Below are 20,936 nucleotides of genomic sequence, written 5' to 3'. Positions count from 1 at the left end.
TTTATGAGACAAACTATGCGGAGAGTTAAAGTGTCAGGGGGTGTATTAGTGCTGTTGCAGTAGTTGAAGAGATGTGTCTTCACCATTCTACGAAAGCATAGGTAGTTCAGTTCTTTCCTTATGTTGGTGGGCAAATTATTCCAGATGCCTGCTGTAATGATCGGGAAGGATTTACCCAGTCCCTGCGTGCATTTGTGTGTAGCTACCGTCGTCCTGTTTTGATCCGTTGATCTTAAACTACAAATTGGTGCATATGTATGTATTTTAGATTTCAAGTAGCCTGGTGCCTTCCCATGAATGCATCTATGAGCTATTGTAAGGGCCTTGAAGTGGGTTCTACTTTCTACTTTGAGCCAATGTAGCTCCTTCCTAGATTTACTGATATGGTCGTATTTTTATTTGCATTTGATGATCCTGACCGCATTGTTTTGGATGATCTGGTAGACGTGTAAGCATTTTTTGTTTGCTCCTACCAATAATGCATTACCGTAGTCTAGTCAGGATAGAATAGTTGCCCTGGCCACGGTAGCACAGTTGCTCTCAGAAAGATATGGTCTAATGGATTTGAGGAGTCTTAAGTAGTAGTTAACATGTTTTTATTATGTATTGTGTCTGAGCATCGGCTCCTAGGGATGCTTCCATCATACCTAGAGTTTTCACCTTATCGAGTACTTTGATCTTTGTGTTTTCGATCTGAAAAGTGCTGTAATCTGGAGAGAGCGTGTTTCTGGCTTGAGGGAACCCAAAGACCATCAACTCAGTTTTCTTGCCATTCAGGCACATCCAATTTGAATCCATCCACTGTTCGATGTTATCGTATATCCTGAGTAAGTTGCCATCATCTTTTTTATGGTCCCCGCTAAGTTCTAACACCAGCTGCGTATCATCAGCGTAGTTAGTAAAAAAAAATGTACGTGGTCTAATACGTAGCATAGATATCTGATATTTACTTATTTGTATATTTATAACGTGCCGCAGCTCGCAAGCATCAGGGCGCGACAAAAACACGAAGATGAAGAGATCACGGGACAAACATAAAGCAGAAGGAAGGTAAGGACTCAAAATGAGTCCGAACTGAATATATAACACTTACTGAAAGAGTAATGTTTTCAGCTGCTTTCTAAATGAAAAGTAACTACTTTCCAATCTAAGGTTGCCTGGAAGCTCGTTCCAGAGAGCAATTGCTTTTGTGGGGAAAGCCCTTCCGAGTCCAGTGGCTTTTACTCTGGTGTGGCCAGCCTTAAGTAGCACTTGCTTAGCTGATCTTAAACATCGGCTTGGCTCATACCAATTGAACTCCCTTTTGAGATATGATGGAGCCGTCCCATATAGACAGCGGTGAACCAGCATCAAGGATTTGAATTTAATGCGCTCATCTATGGCGAGCCAATGAAGGCCAATACGATCTTGAGTGATGTGGTCGCGCTTGGATTTCCCGGTGATGGATCTAACAGTGTTATTTTGAATTATTTGGCATTGTTTAATGCAGTTGTTACTAGACCCAAGCTTCAGTGCATTCCCATAATCGAGCCGGGACAAAATAGTGGCTCTAGCGATGGTGGCGCTATTCTATGGCCTAATGCCGCGTAGTAATCTCTAATAGTACTGGCAATTTCTTTTGAGGTATGAGACCTGTGCCTCTGCTCCTAATGAGGATTGTAGGTATATGCCGAGCGTTTTAACTTTGTTTGTGACTGTGATATTGGAGTCTTAAAAGTTAAATGTAGAATAGGCTGGGCCTAGATTGGATAGAGCTTTTGTGGATCCAAATGTCATAAGTTCTGTTTTCGAACCATTCAGGCACATCCAGTGTGCCTTCAACCAACTCTCTATGGTGTTGTAGATGGCTGACAGTCTGTTATTGTCTGTAGCATGGTCTCCACAAAGTTCTATAATCAATTGTGTCGTCTGTGAAATTAGTGAAGTAAATCCCTAACTGTGAAAGGTGGGCGCAGAGGCAATGAATGTAAACATTAAAGAGGAGAGGGGAGAAACTAGCTCTCTGAGGGACGCCGCAATCCACAGGGTTCGTACGAGTGGAGTGTCCGCCCCAAGTGGTTTTAGAATTTCTGTCCTCTAGAAAGGAGGATATCCATTCGATGGCTTCATCAGCGCAGTTTCCTGATTTTCCCAAGGCCTCTCGGAGCTTCCCATGATCTAATAAATAGAACGCTGCCGAGGGGTCCAATTGGATGAGTAGGCCGGCCTTTCATTTATCAAGGATTTTCAGCATTTTGGTTTGAAGATCGAGTAGTGCTGATTCAGTGCTATGTGCACTTCTAAATCCTGATTTCTGGGAATGCAATAAATCATGCTTGTCCACGTACCCTTGAAGTTGGTGCGTAGCTATTTTGTCAAGGATCTTCAACAGAAAATTACAATTGGTGATGGGTCGAAGATTGGCTGGATTTTGCTGGTCCAGACCAGGCTTTTTCACCAATGGTGTGACTGTTGCGGTTTTTATGCCGGTGGGAACATACCGGTCTCTAAAAGACGAGTTTGTCATGCGACATAGGAAGGGTGAAAAGATTTGTGCGTTGTCTAGTATGAATTTGGGGGGGTAGTATATTTTCGTGGGCATGAAGTACAGTTCATATTGGAGAGAGTGTTTAACATGATTTGTTATCGGTGTAAACTGAAATGTGGGTACTTTGATTTCAGGGTCAGCCATGTTAAGAATGGGAGGAGTATCCATAACTTTGTAATTTAATATGGTGTCTCTAGCTTTTAGAATCTTTTGTGAAAAGGCGGTTTGAACCCTTTCGCAATCGATCATGGATGGTTGAAAAAGTGGGGTGAGGGTGGTTGGCTTCTCAAAGGTTTTTAGAATTTGAAACAATTTTCCTGTGGAATTGGATGCTCTGGTGATTTGCTCATTGTATATAGATTGAAAAGATATAGATATATAGATTGAAAAGTAGAGGTGACATGCTGGCTCCCTGTGGTACCCCTCAAGGTATCTTTCCATGGAGAATTTGTCTCCCTAATGGACTCGAGATGTCCTGTTTCTTAGGAAGGACATTATCCATTTCTTTGCTGCTGGTGAGCAGTTTGCCGTTTTGCCCAGTGGCACTTCAAGCAGATTGTCATCTAACAAATCAAATGCCACACTGAGGCCTGCCTTTCCCTTATCCATGATGCTCAGCATCTTCGTCTGAATGTCTATCATGGCCGATTCCGTACTGTGTGCCGGTCTAAACCCTGACTGTTGTGGGTGGAGTGAGTCTGAGGCTTCTGTGTGCATGTGTAGTTGTGCTGTAGCTACCTTACACATGATTTTCAGTAGGAAATTGCAGTTTGTGATTGGTCCGAGTTTACTTGGGTCTCTTGGATCTAGACCTGGTTGTTTTATCGGGGGAGTTACAGGGAACCTTTTTATGGCTTGAGGCACTGACTGGTCCATGAAAGAGGTGTTAATAATTTTAGCCAGTGTTGGAGCGAATATATCTCAATTTTCTAGTATTATTTTAGCTGGCAGAATGTTTTCCGCGCATGATGATGGTTTCGTGGAGGCAAGTGTTTTTTCCATCTCCTCTGAGGTGATATTCGAGAATTTGAAAGTATGTATGTTCTCGAGAGCCTTTTCTAAAGGCATTTTTGTGTTATTAGATTTATTTAGTTGAGATTTTGTGATTTTTGTCTCTAGCTTTTTCAATTTTCTCAAAAAATGCTTTCTAGGTGTTATCGCAATCCTGTTGTGAAGGTACAAATGGGGGCGAGAATGCCATTGGTTTGTCAATTGATTTCAGGATATTAAATAGTTTGCTTGACGCATTGTCGGCTGCAATGATTTGGTCATTGAAATACTGCTTTTTTCTTCTAGCTGAGCTCCGCAGTCTTCCATTTATCTTTGTTTTCAGCCGTGGGTTTTTTTTTCCATGCGTTTTCTAGTTTTCTCTTCCTTTTGTTGGGATAATTCCTTTGATAACCATACTTGGGGTTGGCTCTTAGATCTGAGGATTTTAATCTGACGGGGTGCATTCTGGTCTGCTAATTTTTTTAAATGGTCGAGAAGGTTGGTCATCATGGTGTCGCAGGAATATTCCTCTTTAGTATTGGAGGTGAAGTTCTTTATACAGGATTCAAGTTGTTCCCTACTGATGTTTTTGAAATTCCTTTGGGTGACTTTTATTGGAGGATTACGTTTTTTCCCCCTTAGGAAAAGATGAAGAGACCTGAAAGGTGATGCTGAAATGGTCTGACTAAATGCAGGGTTCTGTCTGGATGTCGTGTGTCTCAAGGTTATTTGTAAATACCCAGTCTAACTGATGTCCATTTTCCATTGTGGGGTCTCTATTGACGACATAGAAGTCTATTTTGCAACGATATTTCTAAATTGGAGGCATCTTTGTCTGCCTGGTTGCCGTACCATCTATTAAGATCTTCGACAGCCAGTGTGGCGCAGTTAGACACTTTAAGGAGATTAAGGAGATGGGTGAATTCTTAATTGAATTCAGGGGTGGATGAGGGTGATCTGTAGACCACAATCAGATTTGGGAAACTATTTACAGTCGGTGAGTGTTTAAGATGTAACATTTCGCAGCCATTGCATGTAGATTTACCCGCGAAGAGGGGGATGGAGCTTCTTGCGATTACTGCTACTCCACCTCCTTGCCCAGTTTCTCTATTGGTACAATGAATTACGTATCCTTCTGGGACCGCAATATCGTATGTAGGACCAATTGGTTCTTTGAGCCATGTTTCCGTGATGCAGAATATGTCTATACTCTCCTCGATGATCCTGTCGTGGATGCATTGGGCGTGCTTGTTCAAGGAGCGTGTATTAAGTAGGCTGATTTTTAGCTTAGAGGTGTATTTAGTTTTAGCAGATGTGGCAAGCGACTGGGTCGCTGTTGGCCGTGTTTTTTTTTTTATGGTGTCTTTTAGTTGCTAGTTCCTCATTGTTTCCGTTTTGGATGCCTTTCTTGTTGATGACAGTGAGAGCTGCTGTACTAGCTTTGTTTAGACATTGGAGTTTGTGGTGCTCCAAAAACAGTTTGTCTAGTGGGAGGAATCCCATATTTAAGGTAGTGTACGCGTCTGATGTCCGAGTACTTACCGGCCGCGTTTTCTGCGCCGGACGCTGAGGACTGGTGCAAGACCGGCTTGGCCCTGAAGCGCAGGCGCTGAAGCGCCTGACGTTCCTCTAAGAAGAGTGCTGGTGTTCCTGGGGATTGTAGTCCCAGTAAGCCTGCTAGCCAATGGAAGTGGCTGAGGCAAGGGTCTGTTTACGTGGGCTCTACAAAAGTGTGAGCTTTTACGTGCTGTGGAGCGGCTGGATGTTATGTGGCTACTAGGAGTCACAGAGGGCGAGGAAGGACTGAACGTTCCTGCCGAGCCTTACAGACACGTTGGTAAGCGAATTCCTACGCATGCAAGTTTACTGTGTAGACTCACGCTTTCTGGATTTCTGTGCTGTGCTTAATGCAAGATAGGATCACAAAGGTAACATTCAAACTTTTCAAAAAATGTAAAGCTTTGCGAGAACTTCAGTATCTAAATTTACAAATCAGGCATTCATTGCTTCATTCACTCGTGCTACAAGAGTAACAGGCCGGCAAACAGCGAGTTAATGATCGTCAATGAAACGGGCAAATTAACCCCTGTAGTGGCAAAACATCAGCCTCCCACCACGTTACCTAGTGAAAGTGCCCTTTGTATAGGGCTCTCATTTTTAGCATGTTCAACAGCAGTACATTTAGTGAACATCCCACGCCTCTTAGAAAGCCACATTCTCTAACATTGGATCTTTCATGGATTCACATGCTTAGAATATTCCCCGTCGTTAGACTGGGAACCCTCGGTACACATATATAGTCGTTTCCTATAGGAAAAAACTTCCGACACTTGTGTGTCCTATCCACATCTACGTCCTCCCCGGGGACGTCCACGCACGCCCCATAGGACGTAATGGTATATAAGCCCCGCCCCCGCGGGTCCCGTCAGATTTCAACCGTCTCCAAAGATAGTGGGATCTCCTCGCGTAGTCTCTACTTTCTAGGCTATCGTTGAAATTACTCGCTGGGTTGACCGAACAAGCCTCTGAGGTTTTTTTGGTCTTACCAGAATGTCGGGCAAACATTTGTTTCGCCCGTGCGCCACGTGCGGATTGAAGAAAGTTTACGAGGGGGACGGCCATCTAGATTGTATTTATTGCCTCCACCCTCACCATTCCGCAGACCAATGTGAAATATGTAAGGGTTTTTCTCAGAAAACCCTGAAAGATCGGAATCGACGGCTGGTGTCGTGGTTAAATGACGGAGCGGGAGAATACCCTCAGTCGGAGGTGGGCTCCGTGCGCAGCGTCGCCTCAACGAAAACATCGGGAGCCCCGCGCCGTTCAACCTCGGCGGAACCACCGGCGAAGAAGACTCGACCGGCGGAAAGAGATGTTCCACGAAGTCACTCTTCCAAGGAGTCTTCAAAAGAATCTTCAAAAAAGATATTATCATCATCATCGTTGAAAAAACAAGGAAAGGAAAGGCCAAAATCCTCCTCGGGCAATCCTCATAGATCTGCCACGAGTAGAGAATCGGATAAATGCAGGGAGAGCACCGTTAAGGCGGGACCGCCTAAGCCACCTGCAGGCCCACCGTCGACGACGACGAACCAGTCAGTGCCCTCACTGCCTCTGACGCAGTTGGTTTCCCCCGTCATCAACCCGATGACGACGGCGACGATGTCCTCGTCGACCGAAGTTCTGGCCTGGAGACCAGAAGTTTTTGATATGGGGTTGCCGGACACGTTACTGCAGGAACAAGCAGTGTCGATTTCCTCGAAGGAAGACGACGGTTTCAGGATTGCGGGCCCGGAAGACCTTGGGCTACGAGCCAAGTCGCCATCAGGAGCAACCTGCTCTCAGGTGTTTACCAATGTTCCTAACTCTCAATCGGCCCTGTCCATGGAGGTCCTGTCCTCCTTACACTCGCTGCTAAAATCGTTGGATGAAAGGCTTCCACCTGTGGCGTCGACCCCCCCCCCCCCAGTTGACGAACCCGGCCCGTCACACCGTCCAACCAAGACGAGCGGAATTCCGGTGACTCCAGTAGTCCAGGAGGAGGGTGAGCTTTCGGACTCTTTATCTGACCGTGGGTCAGCATCGGATATCTCCCTGTTGCCATCTAGGGATCCATCCTGGGTTTCGGATGTGGAACTGGAAACACCAAAGAGCCCGGCTCATCCATCACCACCAGACGATATTGGCGCTTTTCATTCAATGATGGAAAAAGTATGTAAGGAGTTTGGCCTGGCCCAGCAGGAGGAGAAAAAGGACTGCTTTCTATTCGATCATATGGGTAAGAATAGACGCTCAATATTCTCAATACCCATTTTAGATCATGTCTGGAAAGAGGGTGTTCAAACCATGCGTCACCCGTTCTCTGAACCGGCCGTCAAAGGCCGCATTGAAAAGAAATTTAAAGTGCCAGACTCTACCCCGAAGTGTCTTTCGTCCCACCCTACACCTGATTCGGTGGTGTCGGCAGCGGCGACGAGGAAAGCCAAGGCTCAACACAAGTGCTCTACCCCTCCGGATAATGAGGCAAGACGCCAAGACGTGTTTGGCAAGAAGGTTCTTTCCGTGGGTGCTACAACTGTGAAAGCAGCCAACTCTCTGGCTATTGTGGCCAGGTACGACAGGGAGATGTGGCACAGACTGGCCCCTATACTGGACCACCTTCCGGAAGAACATAGAAGAACGGCGATGTCTCTGGTACGAGAGGGCGAAGAAGCGTCGAATCATGCTATTAACATAGCGGTGGACCTGGCAGATGCGGGTTTTAAGCAGATAAACAACAGAGTTGTTCTACGACGCCAGGCTTGGCTTAAGTGCACCAACTTCAGACCCGAGGTGCAGTATAAGGTATTGGACATGCCCTTCGAAGGTGACCTTCTTTTCGGAGAAAAGGTGGACGAGGCCTTGAAGGGCATGAAGGAGGATTCGGATACGGCACGGTCGTTGGGTGCTCTTCAGAGTGGTAAACACTTTCGATCCTTTTGTCCCTTTAGAGGGGCATCTGGAAACTCAAGATTTTCTACAACCAGGGATAGATCCTTCGGCAGATCGGCGTACCCTTCCCAGGGATATAGACGCGCCTCTCAAAACTCAAGTCGGCGCAGAAACTTCCAGTCATCCAAGAGACGACCGACCTATTCGTCGTCGACGAGCAAACAGAAAGACCAGCAATGACGGAAAGCGCACCGTTCTGGAAGGAAGAGTGTCGAGCTGCGTCAAAGAATGGGAAAACATCACGACAGATCAGTGGGTGTTGGACACAGTGAGGTACGGACTTTCTCTAGTATTCAAATGCAAACCTCCAAAGTGCCCACCTATACTCATACCCCAACCACATCTGGACAATTTGCTGCAGGAAGTAGCACTTATGTTACAGAAAGGTGCCATAGAGTTAGTCCCGGCATCGCAGAAAGGCCAAGGGGTATACTCGCGGTGTTTTGTGGTAAAAAAGCCGAATGGAAAATGGCATCCCATTCTCGACCTACGCGACCTCAACGAGACCTTACAGAGCCAGAAATTCAAAATGCTCACGCTGCAGGAAGTAATCAGGTCTATTCAAGTGGGAGATTTTTTGGCATCTCTAGATCTGCAAGACGGGTACTTCCACATCCCTATGTGTCAAAAACACAGGAAGTTTCTGAGGTTCATGGTAGGTCAGACACACTACCAATTCGCAGTGCTCCCGTTTGGTCTCAAATCCTCCCCAAGAACGTTCACAAAATGTTTGGCGCCCGTAGCAGCCTGGCTGAGAAAGAAAGGGCATCATGTATACCCGTACCTCGACGACTGGTTGGTGAGGGGATCCTCCTCGGCGTCGACCAACGACAGCGTACAGGCTACCTTACAGCTTCTGCAACGACTGGGGTTCGCAGTGAACTTCGAAAAGTCCTCTCTAAGGCCATCAAAGAACTTAAAGTTCTTGGGAGCTCAATTCGAAACCCAGTCGGGAATAGTGAAACCTTCCCTAGACAGAATGTCAAAGATCAATCGGCTGACGAGTCAACTACGTCTACATGGCACACTCTCAGTGAGAAAGTATGTGGCGATCCTAGGTTCCATGGCTTCCTGCATCCATCTAGTAGCCAACTGTCGATTGTTCATGAGGCCGCTTCAAGAATTCTTAGCGGACAGATGGAAGCAGTCCACGGGTCGGTGGTCGGACAGGCTAACCGTCGACGACGACGAAATCATCCGAGCCCTCCAATGGTGGAAAAGCTTTCACAATCTGGACAGAGGGGTTCCTCTACAAGAGTCCGAATTTCAGAATACCATTATCACGGACGCATCCCTGACGGGCTGGGGAGCACACATGGACAACCACCAAACTCTGGGCAGATGGTCTCCCACCGAATCACGCCTATATATCAATGTACTGGAACTGAGGGCAGTGAGATGGGCCTTGAAATCATTCCTCCCACATATCAAGGGATCGAGAGTGAGAGTGCTGACAGACAACACGACAGCCATGTTCTACTTGATAAAACAAGGAGGCACGAGATCCAGGACCCTTTCAGTGGAGGCTCAAAAGGTATGGCATTGGGCTTTGAAACACAACATATCTATATTGGCTCACCATCTCCCAGGAGTGAAGAACGTACAAGCGGATTTCCTGAGCAGGAGCATGGCTCAGATACACGAGTGGGAGATGGACACCATTCAGCTGCAAAGAATCTTCAAAAGGTGGGGTCACCCCTCAATCGATCTCTTCGCAACGAAAGAAAACAAGAAATGCGAGCAGTTCGCGAGCAGATGGCCTCAGAAAGGATCCCTAGGGGAAGCATTCTCATTTCCGTGGACAGACAAGTTCCTGTACGCCTTCCCTCCGTTTCCCCTTATACGGAGGACAATACAGTGGATTCGCAGATACAAATGCCGGGTCATTCTGGTGGCACCGTATTGGCCGAGACAAACGTGGTTTTCCGACCTACTACACCTATCGTTGGAACAACCGATAACTTTCCAGAAAGTTCTGAATCTCCTATCCAGGGACAAAGGAACGGTGTGGCATCACAATCCGGAGAGCCTCAACCTGACGGCAAGGCTCCTGACTTTGCAGAATTTGGCAATTTGAAAGTCTTGTCGGATTGCCGAAAAATTCTACAGGCGGCTAGAGCTCCTTCCACTAACAAGTCATACATATGCAAGTGGCGAAGGTTCTGTATGTGGTGGCAAACACAGCACGAAATACGGCCTGGGGAAGTAACTCCTGAACAAATTTTACCATATCTTCTGCACCTAGCAGAGAGTGACCTATCCTAGTCATCCATCAAGGTGCACCTGGCGGCCATCTCAAGGTTCACGAGAAGGAGACATTCCTCACCGTTATTCAGCGACAGACTGGTGAAACATTTCATGAGGGGTCTCTTTAGAACTTTTCCCCCTACGAAGCGGTTCCCACCGTCGTGGAGTCTAAATGTGGTGTTGGCGGCTTTAATGAAACCTCCTTTCGAACCAATGTCCTCTTCATCCATGCAGTTCCTATCGTGGAAGCTGGCTTTCTTAATTGCCATTAAGTCAGCTAGAAGAGTGTCGGAATTACAGGCATTAGTCATAGACCCTCCATATATGAGATTCTTTAAAGATAAAGTGATACTATCAACTAATCCTACTTTCATCCCGAAAGTACCGACGATCTATCACAAGCACTCGACCATTGCTCTCCCTACTTTCTTTGCGACCCCGTCGTCGACGGCGGAAAAGGCTCTTCATACGCTCGATGTGAAAAGAGCGTTAAAGTTTTATCTGCAAAGAACGCAAGAACTCAGAACTACCAGACAGCTGTTCATTGCATATGGTCCGGCGACGAGAGGAAGGGCAATCTCCAAGCAAGGACTGGCCCGATGGGTCTCGTCGGCAATTGCTTTTAGTCACTCCAAGGCCGGGAGACCCCTACAAGGGCACCCTAGAGCCCATTCAACGAGATCGACAGCCTCCTCCGCGGCGCTGTGGGCAGGAATTCCTCTGACAGACATCTGCCAGGCGGCGGCGTGGTCTGTCCCACACACGTTCACACGCCATTACTGCCTGGAAAGGCAGCATGCGGATGAAGTACAGATGGGGAGGGCAGTGCTGCGCCATCTTTTTCAATGAGGTAAGCCAAATGGTGAAACTGTTGTCTTTTACCTTGCCGATGTTTGGTTTTTTCCTTGATGTATCGCCTTAATATAAATATGTTACTGCTTACGTGTGTATATATATATATATATATATATATATTTGGACTGGGAGTGGTTTAATTTTGTAATGTATGTTGCATTGCATTCTCACCTCCTTCTTCTAGGATACTTCTATACAATCTATTCTAAGCATGTGAATCCATGAAAGATCCAATGCTGGAGAAGGGAGTAGTTTCTTACCTGTAACTCCATTTCTCCAGCGTTGGTATCTTTCATGGATTCACATGCGCCCACCAGCCTCCCCGGAATGCAATGTGCAGGATATGTGCATAAACGGGTTCCCCCTTTCTTCTTTGGAGGGGTCGAAATCTGACGGGACCCGCGGGGGCGGGGCTTATATACCATTACGTCCTATGGGGCGTGCGTGGACGTCCCCGGGGAGGACGTAGATGTGGATAGGACACACAAGTGTCGGAAGTTTTTTCCTATAGGAAACGACTATATATGTGTACCGAGGGTTCCCAGTCTAACGACGGGGAATATTCTAAGCATGTGAATCCATGAAAGATACCAACGCTGGAGAAATGGAGTTACAGGTAAGAAACTACTCCCTTGCCTTTCATCTAAGTAGTCAGAATCTTGACTCCAACGTTTTAATCAAGCTAATAACAAGGAGGCATACATTTTTCCCAGCACGTCGAGCAAGGCAATCGGGTGGTAGTTTTTTGGATCCGCCCTGGATCCTTTCTTGAAGATTGGTATTATCACGGATCTTCGCCATGATGCTGGTAGGCTTCTAGAAGCTCCAATTATGTTGAAATGCTCGTAGCAGAAAGTTGGGCATTCCTCAGGTGCTTTTTTTTAGCATGTAGTTCGTCAACCCATCTTGGCCTGGGCCTCGAGAAGCACTACGCGCTTGATGATTGGCAAGATTTCTGGTTTAGATAGTTGTAAGTCCCATCCTTGCAACTTACCAATAGGTTCTTTAATAATTTCTTCTTCCAATTCGACATTATATAGTAGTGAATAGAATTAAGTCCACGCCTCTTCAGTCACCGCATTGCTTTTTGTGCTGTCATGTGCTCATTTAGCATTGTCCACAGGTTCCTTGCATTTTTGGCTACAATAGCTTATAGCATTCATTCCGCGTCATTTTGAAATTGGATGCTTTTATGCGATATTAGCCAATTTTTGGTGACATTTTATGATGTCTATACATTTTGATCCACTATTTCCAGAGCGCAGCCTTTGGATCTTTGTCCTAAAATTGTGCTTTTTGTCTTGAATTGCCTAGTCAAACACAAGTTTGTGTCGAAAGTATGGTTTTGATCCTGTATTGCCACTTTCTGAGAAAGCTTGCAGGAGTGGTAAATAGTTGGACCCAAGCTTTCCTTCATTTGAAACGTCCCTTTATAGCTCATACAGTTTAGTTACTTCCCAACGTGTGAGGCGTTATCGGTTTCTGCTTGAAGTAAGCTCGACCTTATATGGATATTTCAATTTTAGGTCACTGGATGTTAAAGTCATTGTGAGCTTGAGTAAGTTGTGATCGCTGTGGGTCATCTGCATGATCTCCAATTTCTCTGAGGCTTAGTAGGTTATCTGTCACAAAGAAATAGTAGATTATAGAGCTTGACTGGTCATTACTCCAAGTTTGAACTGCTGGAATGTCTCAGTTTGTGTTACCATTTAGCGTATGGATGTTACGTTATTTTATTTCTTTCATCAGACTTTCCGCCCTAGATATCTTCTCAGCCAGCTGTGTTGTTGTCTTGTTCGGTCTATTACACATAAGGCCATATGCAGAGCAGTTGGCGTTAAAGTCACCGCAAATTATGATCCTAGGGTTGTCATTCCTGACGAGGCATTCATCTATTTCGGTAATCATCATGGCAACAAGTTCATTGGATTCCAATAGGTCTTCATTAGAATTGTTGCTCCATCCTTTCACGACTTTTGGAAATTGGATTTTAAGGTCAGAATTTGAATATTTTTAAGTTTGGATTGGCTGCAGCATGGATAGAGAATTTAAGTTTTTATTGATCAAGATTAACAACCCAGAGGATGGTCGACGTTTTTGGTTTTTGCAAGTAGGATTTAGGAATAACTCGTAACCTTCCGCTGTCGGTGCTTCGGTCAACCATGTTTCTTGTAAATATAGTATATCAAATTCTACAAGTTTGTCACTATTGTTGATGACTGTGACTGTAGCCCCTCGTATTCCTGGAGCCAATGATGACACTCTTTTTCACGAGAGGCACCTCATTCTATTTCATGTGAGTTGTATTCACAGCTCCGGCCAGCCAGTTCCAATTTGAATTTTCAAGGTTTGACTTTGTTATTGTTTTGCGTACATACAGTTTGGCCCATCATTCAAGCTTGTTGCATTTGAAATGTTACTTGCGGGGGATTTCTGTTGGCTCCTTCATTTACTTCCAGCATTTGATGTATTTGCTTAGAGGAGTTGATGACATTGGCGGTGCCCTGTCGATGCTAAATTGCTTGGCTCCTTCTTGCTTGTTATCCTGTTCCGATATGATTGACCTGCTGGGTTCCGATGTATGCAGTTGTTGTAAGCAATCAGTTATATCGAAGCCCAGTGGCCACAGGTGGTTTGCGGAATTCAGTAGTAGTTGGGAAACTAGCCTCGAAGCAATCTTCATGCACACTGAATCATATTTAGATGGTATTGGAGAATAGACTGCCTGGATGTCGCTAGAGTCCATTGATCTCAAGGTGGGGATGCGATGGAACAACTTTAGAATATTTGAAGGGTTAATTTTCAAATAATCATTTACTTGCCCAATTCTTTCCAAGTATAACTTGGTGTACCTGCCATGAGTGTCTTTTGGGCCAATGGATTTGATTGGTTTACAACTTGCATCTACTTTAGGCAGATTATTTATATCTTTATTTTGCACAGTGTAGCTCATCTGTGTAGACGTGTTTGGGTGGTTTACTATGGGACAAGCTTGAATCACTTGAGGTCTGTTCTCTATGTCCGTCCATCTTGGTTGAGTACTCTTGGAATTGGAGCTAGATTCCTTTTTCTATTGTGTACTTGCAGTTGCGTGTTGAGATTATCATTTATTTGGAGCAATTTTGAGGTGCCGTTTTGTTGATTAGCACATTTCTTTTCTCTCCCAATGTAAAAAAGACCTGTTTCTTTGTGTGTCGCCCTTGCGGCTTAGTAGCCTTCAAACTTTCTTGTTTTGCATTTACTTCCTCTATCTGATTCTCTGCTGTATACAGAAAGCTTGAGTAAATCTTGCATCAATGCTCTATCCTGCTCTGTTACATTTTCAATCGATACATTTAGCTCTCTTAATGAATCGGATGCAATTATTTATTTTTGTGACTTTTTTTGTAAATGTAGGTTTAGTTTTATTATTTGCTTTCTCCAATACTGTTAGACTAACTTTAGCGGAGTTGTCTTCTAACCCTTTCAGGTTTCGAATAAAACTACCTCAACAGATGAGTGGCACGTGGAGGATTTATTTGTCATGTGGCTTTGAGAAATGCTCAAGGCGTGTGACAGAATCTGAAACAGTGAGGAGGTGGTTGTCTTGTGTGTCTGTATATAATATGAATGTATTGGAGAGGGTGTTTTGTGGGAGAGGATACTTGTTCTACTTCAATGATGGGGTAGTAAACAGATGATCGCAATGAATAGTCTTCACAGAGGGTGCTGATGTAGAGAAGTGTAGGGGTCGGTTAGAAGCTGAAACTAAGATGTTATTGCTAATGGTCGTGCAAAGGCTCTCATAGGGAAACATAGAGACTATGCGCTTGCTTTTCCATTCCTCTTTGGCTTCACACTCTCCCAACCTACGCCCCCTCTGGCCAATTAAGACGGCTTCCATTTTTATTTTCTCTCTCTCTCCTCCTTCCCCCTCTCGCCATAGATAAGCTGTTTACATTGCGCTTCAAGGATCAGGAAATGCCATGTGAAAGCAAGGTCTGTGTGGAAACTCCCTGCATTTCCCCATTTGCTGTGTTTTTTGAATGGGATGGACCTTTTGGTTTTGGGAGAGAAGGCTCCTGAGGATATGAAAGTATAGATCCCTTTTTTCCCTCCTACGGCTGCAGGCAGGGCCCCAGATAAGGTTTTGAAGTGGGATAATCTGCCACTCTGGAAGGTAAGTGAAATACCCTGAACATATTGGAAGACATGGTAGCGAGGGTGGATATGCACTTTGCCCCTAGGCCAAATTTCATCATGGAACATCATAATTTCTATAACAGTTAGGAAGAACCTGGTGAGACGATATGAGTTTATCATGTCATTGAGAAACTTGGCTCCATCCTGCAACTTTGGACAATTTTTAGAGGAATTGATAGAGACCAACTGACGGTCCACTCAATCCTCATATCGAAGCGTCTTTGGGAGGATGCTGAAATGTCATTAGACCACGCAATTATTTGGGTGAAAATCATTGAGAGGTCAAACAGCTAATGTCGAGCAATTGAAAGTGAGAAGAAAGGAGATCTACCTCCAGTATGTATGGCACAAGATAAGCACTAACTCTATTAAAACAGTAAGACAATCAGACTGAGTCACAAATGCAATGTTTTAGGTGTGGGAGCCTCTTGTAAATTGCAACTTTTAAGGATTGCTCGTCAATAGGCAGGATATGCCAATGTATGTGGATTTTCAGTCCACTTTTCCTAATTTAGAACCTCAAAAGGCACTAAACAGTATAGGGCCAGACGGAGAAGCCAAGGAAGAGTTGCTCTGTAATAGAAGAAGGGGATCGCGAAGAAGGAACTGTCAAAAGCTTGTACTTCTCACTCAAGGGCAGTTTATTATATATTAGGCTGGCAGCACTGTGCTGCATTTGGAATGACTGTAAAACCTTGTGCTCAGGAACAAGTACTCTTGGTGGATATGCCTGGTTATGTCTCAGAAAAGTATTGGAGCCTTTCTGAATTTTATTAAGAACGAGATGGGAAAGCTCAAAATATTCAGGCATGAGATCAAACTTAAAGTAGGGGTGATTCTGGTGAAACGGTCAGTGAGAAAGGTCCCTTTCAGGTTACAAGAGGGATTAAAGCATTTATTAACTGGAACTATCAGTGATGGAATAATGGAAGAGACAGAATTACCAGAATGGATATCATCTATCATTTTAGTGGTAAAACTGGACAATTTCAGAAGACTTTGTGTAGACCTAAGAGGCCTAACTGTAAACATTCAAGTGGTCAGCCACCCACTTCCCACACAAATGAGCTCTTGACCTGGCTAAATTCTTCTCCACTGCAGACTTCAACAGTGTGTGTCATCAGATTGAGCTGATGGAATCATCCATGGATCTGACTGTATATTCATCACACCATTTGAACTATACAGGTTCTATTGCATGTTGCAGGTTCTATTGCATGCCCTTTGGCCTGGCTTCAGCGACTTCTGTTTATCAAAGACTAAAAGGGAAAATGTTTAGGATTTGCCAAATGTCTTGTACTTCCTGGATGATATCTTGATTTGTGCAGATTTGACAAACAAATTCTCCATGAAGTGCTAAGAATTTTGCAGTCCCACAGCCCGACACTAAAAGCTGAAAAGTGTAAACTCTTCTACAATGCGATTATGTGGCACACATCATAGTAAAAGGTGGAGTGAGAACAAAGGGTGACCTAATACAGGCCATAAGGAATGCGCCTTGCCCCACTACGAAAGGTGCAATACTAACATTCTTGTGACGATGTGAATATTATGCCGTTTGTTAAACTTTTTAGAAATGATGGAACCACTCGTACACATACTAATGAAAGGAACCAAGTATCACTGGGGTCCTGAGCAGGAGAAAGCCTTTGAAGAGGCCAAGGAGAGCACCATTACTGCTCCCACCTTAACCCACTTCATCGCCTCAAAACCATCTACATTGTCAGTAGATGCCAATGCTAAAGGGTTGGGTGCCATCCTCTCCTAAAAGGAGCCATAGGTGAGTGTACAATTGCATTTGCATTCAGAGCCCTGACCAAGCTGGAGACTAACTATTCTGTTAGAGAAGCCTTAGCTTGCCCATGAGTGGCTGAGCATTTTTGCCAGTTCCTCTGGAGGCCAGAATTTGAACTGGTCACTGGCCACAAACCCTTAATGTACTGAAAGCTGGCAAAGCCACTAAAGTATTGAGCCGCTTGGCACACAACATCTTGCCTAGCTGACTTTAGATATGTCATAAAGTAGAGAAATCCAATGTAGTTTTGGATTGTTTATCAAGACTAACAATAGCGAACCCAGCATCTGACTGTGGTGTACAGGAGTTGGATTCTCAAATGACCTATGACTGCAGTTTGGCGGAAAAGGCAATTTCCAAGGTGGAGTCTCAATGGTGGAATCCGGCAGAGTTGGCCTCCCAAACAGAAACTGCCAGAGGATATGAAACCCTATCTACACAACGTATGAACTCGGCATTGAGAATGATTTTGTATCGAGGGGAGAAAGGAGCATACCTCTAGAAGGTATATCAGGCACTAGAGCCTTAGTCGAGGAAAGTCTCTGGTGGCCAGCAGTAGATGGGGGGTATTAGATCGTTACACCAGGATCTGTCAGGAATGTCAGCAAAGTCACAAAGCACTTTATGCACAAAGGTCTCCATACGTTTCTGTGAAAGTCCCATGAAGCGTTTGGGTGAAGATAGACATAGATATTGTTGGTCCGTTTCATGTGCTGGCCTGTCACCCCTCCCTCCCCCCTCGATATCAAGTTTGGGATAGTGGACATAGATTATTATTCACGTTGGCATGATTTTAAATTTGTTATAGATGTGACAACAGAGAAAACAGATGTTCTAGATTTATTGTCCAGGGTGGGTATATCCAAGACCTTGGTTACAGAGAGTGCCACATCATTTCTGCCTGTGGAGATGAAGGCATTCCTTCACAGGATGCACTGTATCGTCCCCAGGACAATGGACTAGTGGAGCGATTTAACCCCAAGGTTAAGGATACCATTCACCACCTTGGCAGATGTAACTTTCTCATCAAGCAAGGAGTTGGGATATGCTCTTGGCCTATAGGATCTGTAAACATCCAACCTAAGGTGAGTCGCCTTTTTATCTTGTGAGGGGCAGGCTTACAAAGGATTTAAAGTCCCCGCCAAGCTTCCCCACGCCCTTGGTTTTGTAAAGAAAGGGACATGGCCCTACTTAGTGAGCCAGAGGATTGTTGCTGCCTTGGGTAGAAGTGAGAAATTTAGAGGGTATGTACAAAGAAACAACTGGTAAGCCCACACAGTATTCAAGTGGGTGTCATTGTGCATGCTAATACACCTCATCAAGTGCCCAAGGAGTTCTCCAAATACGGGGGAACCAATCAGTTATTGAAATTGGTCCTTCCTAAATCACCACTTCAGACAACAGGGTATGTAAGAGTCTCCCGAGTCCCCTTTTGAGGGACAGACAAAACATTGGTGACTCTGTTGCTATGAGAGTTCGAAAGAGAAGCAGGATCAGATCAGTTCACTGCTCTCCTGGTATAGTGATTTACCCAAGTTAAAGGCACACCACCAAGGTCGAACTTAATCATGCACAAAGGAGATATGCTTTGTAATACTCGCACATTTCACCCCATTTCCAATTCCTCCCCAGTACACAGTGCATATAGAATGTACAGCACAAGCACCTGAAATGAGAATGTGGAGAGTGAGAATGTAGAGCCGTCAAGTAGAAGGTTCCAGTGAGTTCAGTTGCGGGCGAGTGAGCTGGACTGCTGTTATGCTGTATCCTGTCAATCTTATACATGACAATAAATATCTTACACATCACCAAACAGCCACATTTGGAAGCAATGCTGACTTATTTAGTGCTGGAAATTGTACTTTTTTACTAGTAGCATCACATCCTAGAAGACTGTCAATGCACACTTGTATGTGGGGAAAATCCCTGCATTCACCACAGGGGTTCTTGCTGCATTGCTTGATATTAAATTGATCAACATAATTATGCAGGGATGTCTCTCACAACTCCCAGCATTTCAGGGACCCTCATCAAATTAGAGATTCTTGATTTTAGACTCCACGTGCTGTTTCTGGAGGCAGACCACCTGGTAGCTTTCCAAACATCTTTGTTTTGACCTGTTGTAATATCACCAGCTTAAGGGAAGAAAACTCTTGACTGTGCCGTGGTTTTCGATAGCTTTTAAGGGACTGGTACAAACAGCAAAGTGGGGTTTGTGGTTAGGGGATTAATGATGCACGCTAATGGTGGGAGGTATTCTGCCATACCAATGGAAGCTGTTTTGCAAATGTCTCTACTGTTGGTTGAAGATTCTGTAGGTAAAGAAAGGAATGGAGATGCTTACCTCAGCAGAGAGGAGCTCACGGTAAGAACTAGCATGCCAATGGAGGGACCATACTCTCAACACTGCCCTTCGAAATAGATTAGTCTCTAAAAAGTGTTGTATATTTTTTCTTCCTGACTGAATGGTAGTATATTTCCTTTACTATTTACATGAAAGGAGTTTTAATGATTTCTTTGATCCATATGCAGGTCTTAGCATTTCTGAAACGGCAAAAGAGTCGTTGCTAGGTTACTGTCTCCAGGAGAAACTGCTCTGCAGTGGCCTCCTCGTAGTTTAAGATGTTGCTGTGCAGCCACAGGATGCATGCAAGTTTGACTGCTTTGTTTGTGCATTGCACACCTTTCTAATTTGTATTATTGTTTTTTTTGGACACTTTGTTCTATATCACTTCATCTTGGCTTTTTCCATTGCGTAGACATTAAACAACATACAAAATAATAAAAAAATGATTAAACAAATAATACAAAAAAGTGAAGCAGGGTATTGAAACATAACCGTTTGCTCCAGACTAGCATACATTTCACCCGCTTTCTCTCTCTTGCGGTCTGTGGCTTTTTGGCCTTACCACTCTCTAGGGCCAGGTCAACAAGGCACTACACTGCTCTAATGCTTGTATCTTTGCTGCACCCAAACTCATACACCACTGGTTCCACCATCTGCCTCTTGCAACTCACTGTAGCCTTTGGCCCTATTGACGTGGGCAGTGCTTGTTTTCTGCTTGGGACAGCTGTCCCTTTTCTCCTCCTGTCGTGACCCGTCTCCAAACTCTCTGTGCCTCTGATTTTCACCTCCTTCCACTTCTTCTTTTTGCTCACTTCTGCACTGTCTCCTTCTCTTGAAACACCCACACACTGAGCTTGGGCATGCTTCTATTTATACTTGTGAACTCTTGGTGATTGTGCCAATCATGGATGTACTGGAGAACCCTGCGTGTGCTTATTACCTTCGCTTTGAATTAGTTGCTCTTTCTAGACCTCAACACCCAGCCCATCTGTTAATTACTAATATTGAAATTTCTCGTGAGTGACGCACATGTCTGTGGGCTGATGGTATAAGTGGCAGGGTCACATCTTACATTCTGTTAGCCCTGATGGTGGCGACCTGAGTCTGACATGACTCCCACCAGTTGGCATCTGTGGTCTTCTGCCCAACTGTTGTTCATGGATATTTGTGATTTCTGGTGCTCTCCCTGTAGTTACAATCACCTGGTGTGATTGCAGTCTATTCCGCAGAATGCTTTTGACGACTCTTTTCTAACGCTAAGTAATTTACCAGAGCAGGAATCCTAACCAGCACTTCACAAAGACATTCTTGGTTTTTCCAAGTTCCCATTGGTGTTGTGACTTGGGACTCTGCTGGCAACTGAGGTCAGGAATGGAGGAGATGCACTGGAAGATCCTCCATATAGCCAACCCACCTCAGAGCAGAATCATCCCACTTCATTTTTCACAAAGCCATCAAAACATTGCTATTTATCTTAACCCGGCAGCTGATCAGCTAACGCA

General features: G+C 44.7%; 1 protein-coding gene across 3 annotated transcripts in view; it reads left to right on the top strand.

The window, feature by feature from the left end:
* Positions 1–20,936, top strand: part of TIMM44 (translocase of inner mitochondrial membrane 44) — a 676,068-nt gene that overhangs the window by 641,818 nt on the left and 13,314 nt on the right. The window lies entirely within an intron of this gene.

This window comes from Ambystoma mexicanum, chromosome 1p, assembly GCF_040938575.1.
Source record: "Ambystoma mexicanum isolate Mex_15411 chromosome 1p, UKY_AmexF1_1, whole genome shotgun sequence".
NCBI classification, from domain to species: Eukaryota; Metazoa; Chordata; class Amphibia; order Caudata; family Ambystomatidae; genus Ambystoma; species Ambystoma mexicanum.
This window is presented reverse-complemented; position numbering and strand designations above follow the sequence as displayed.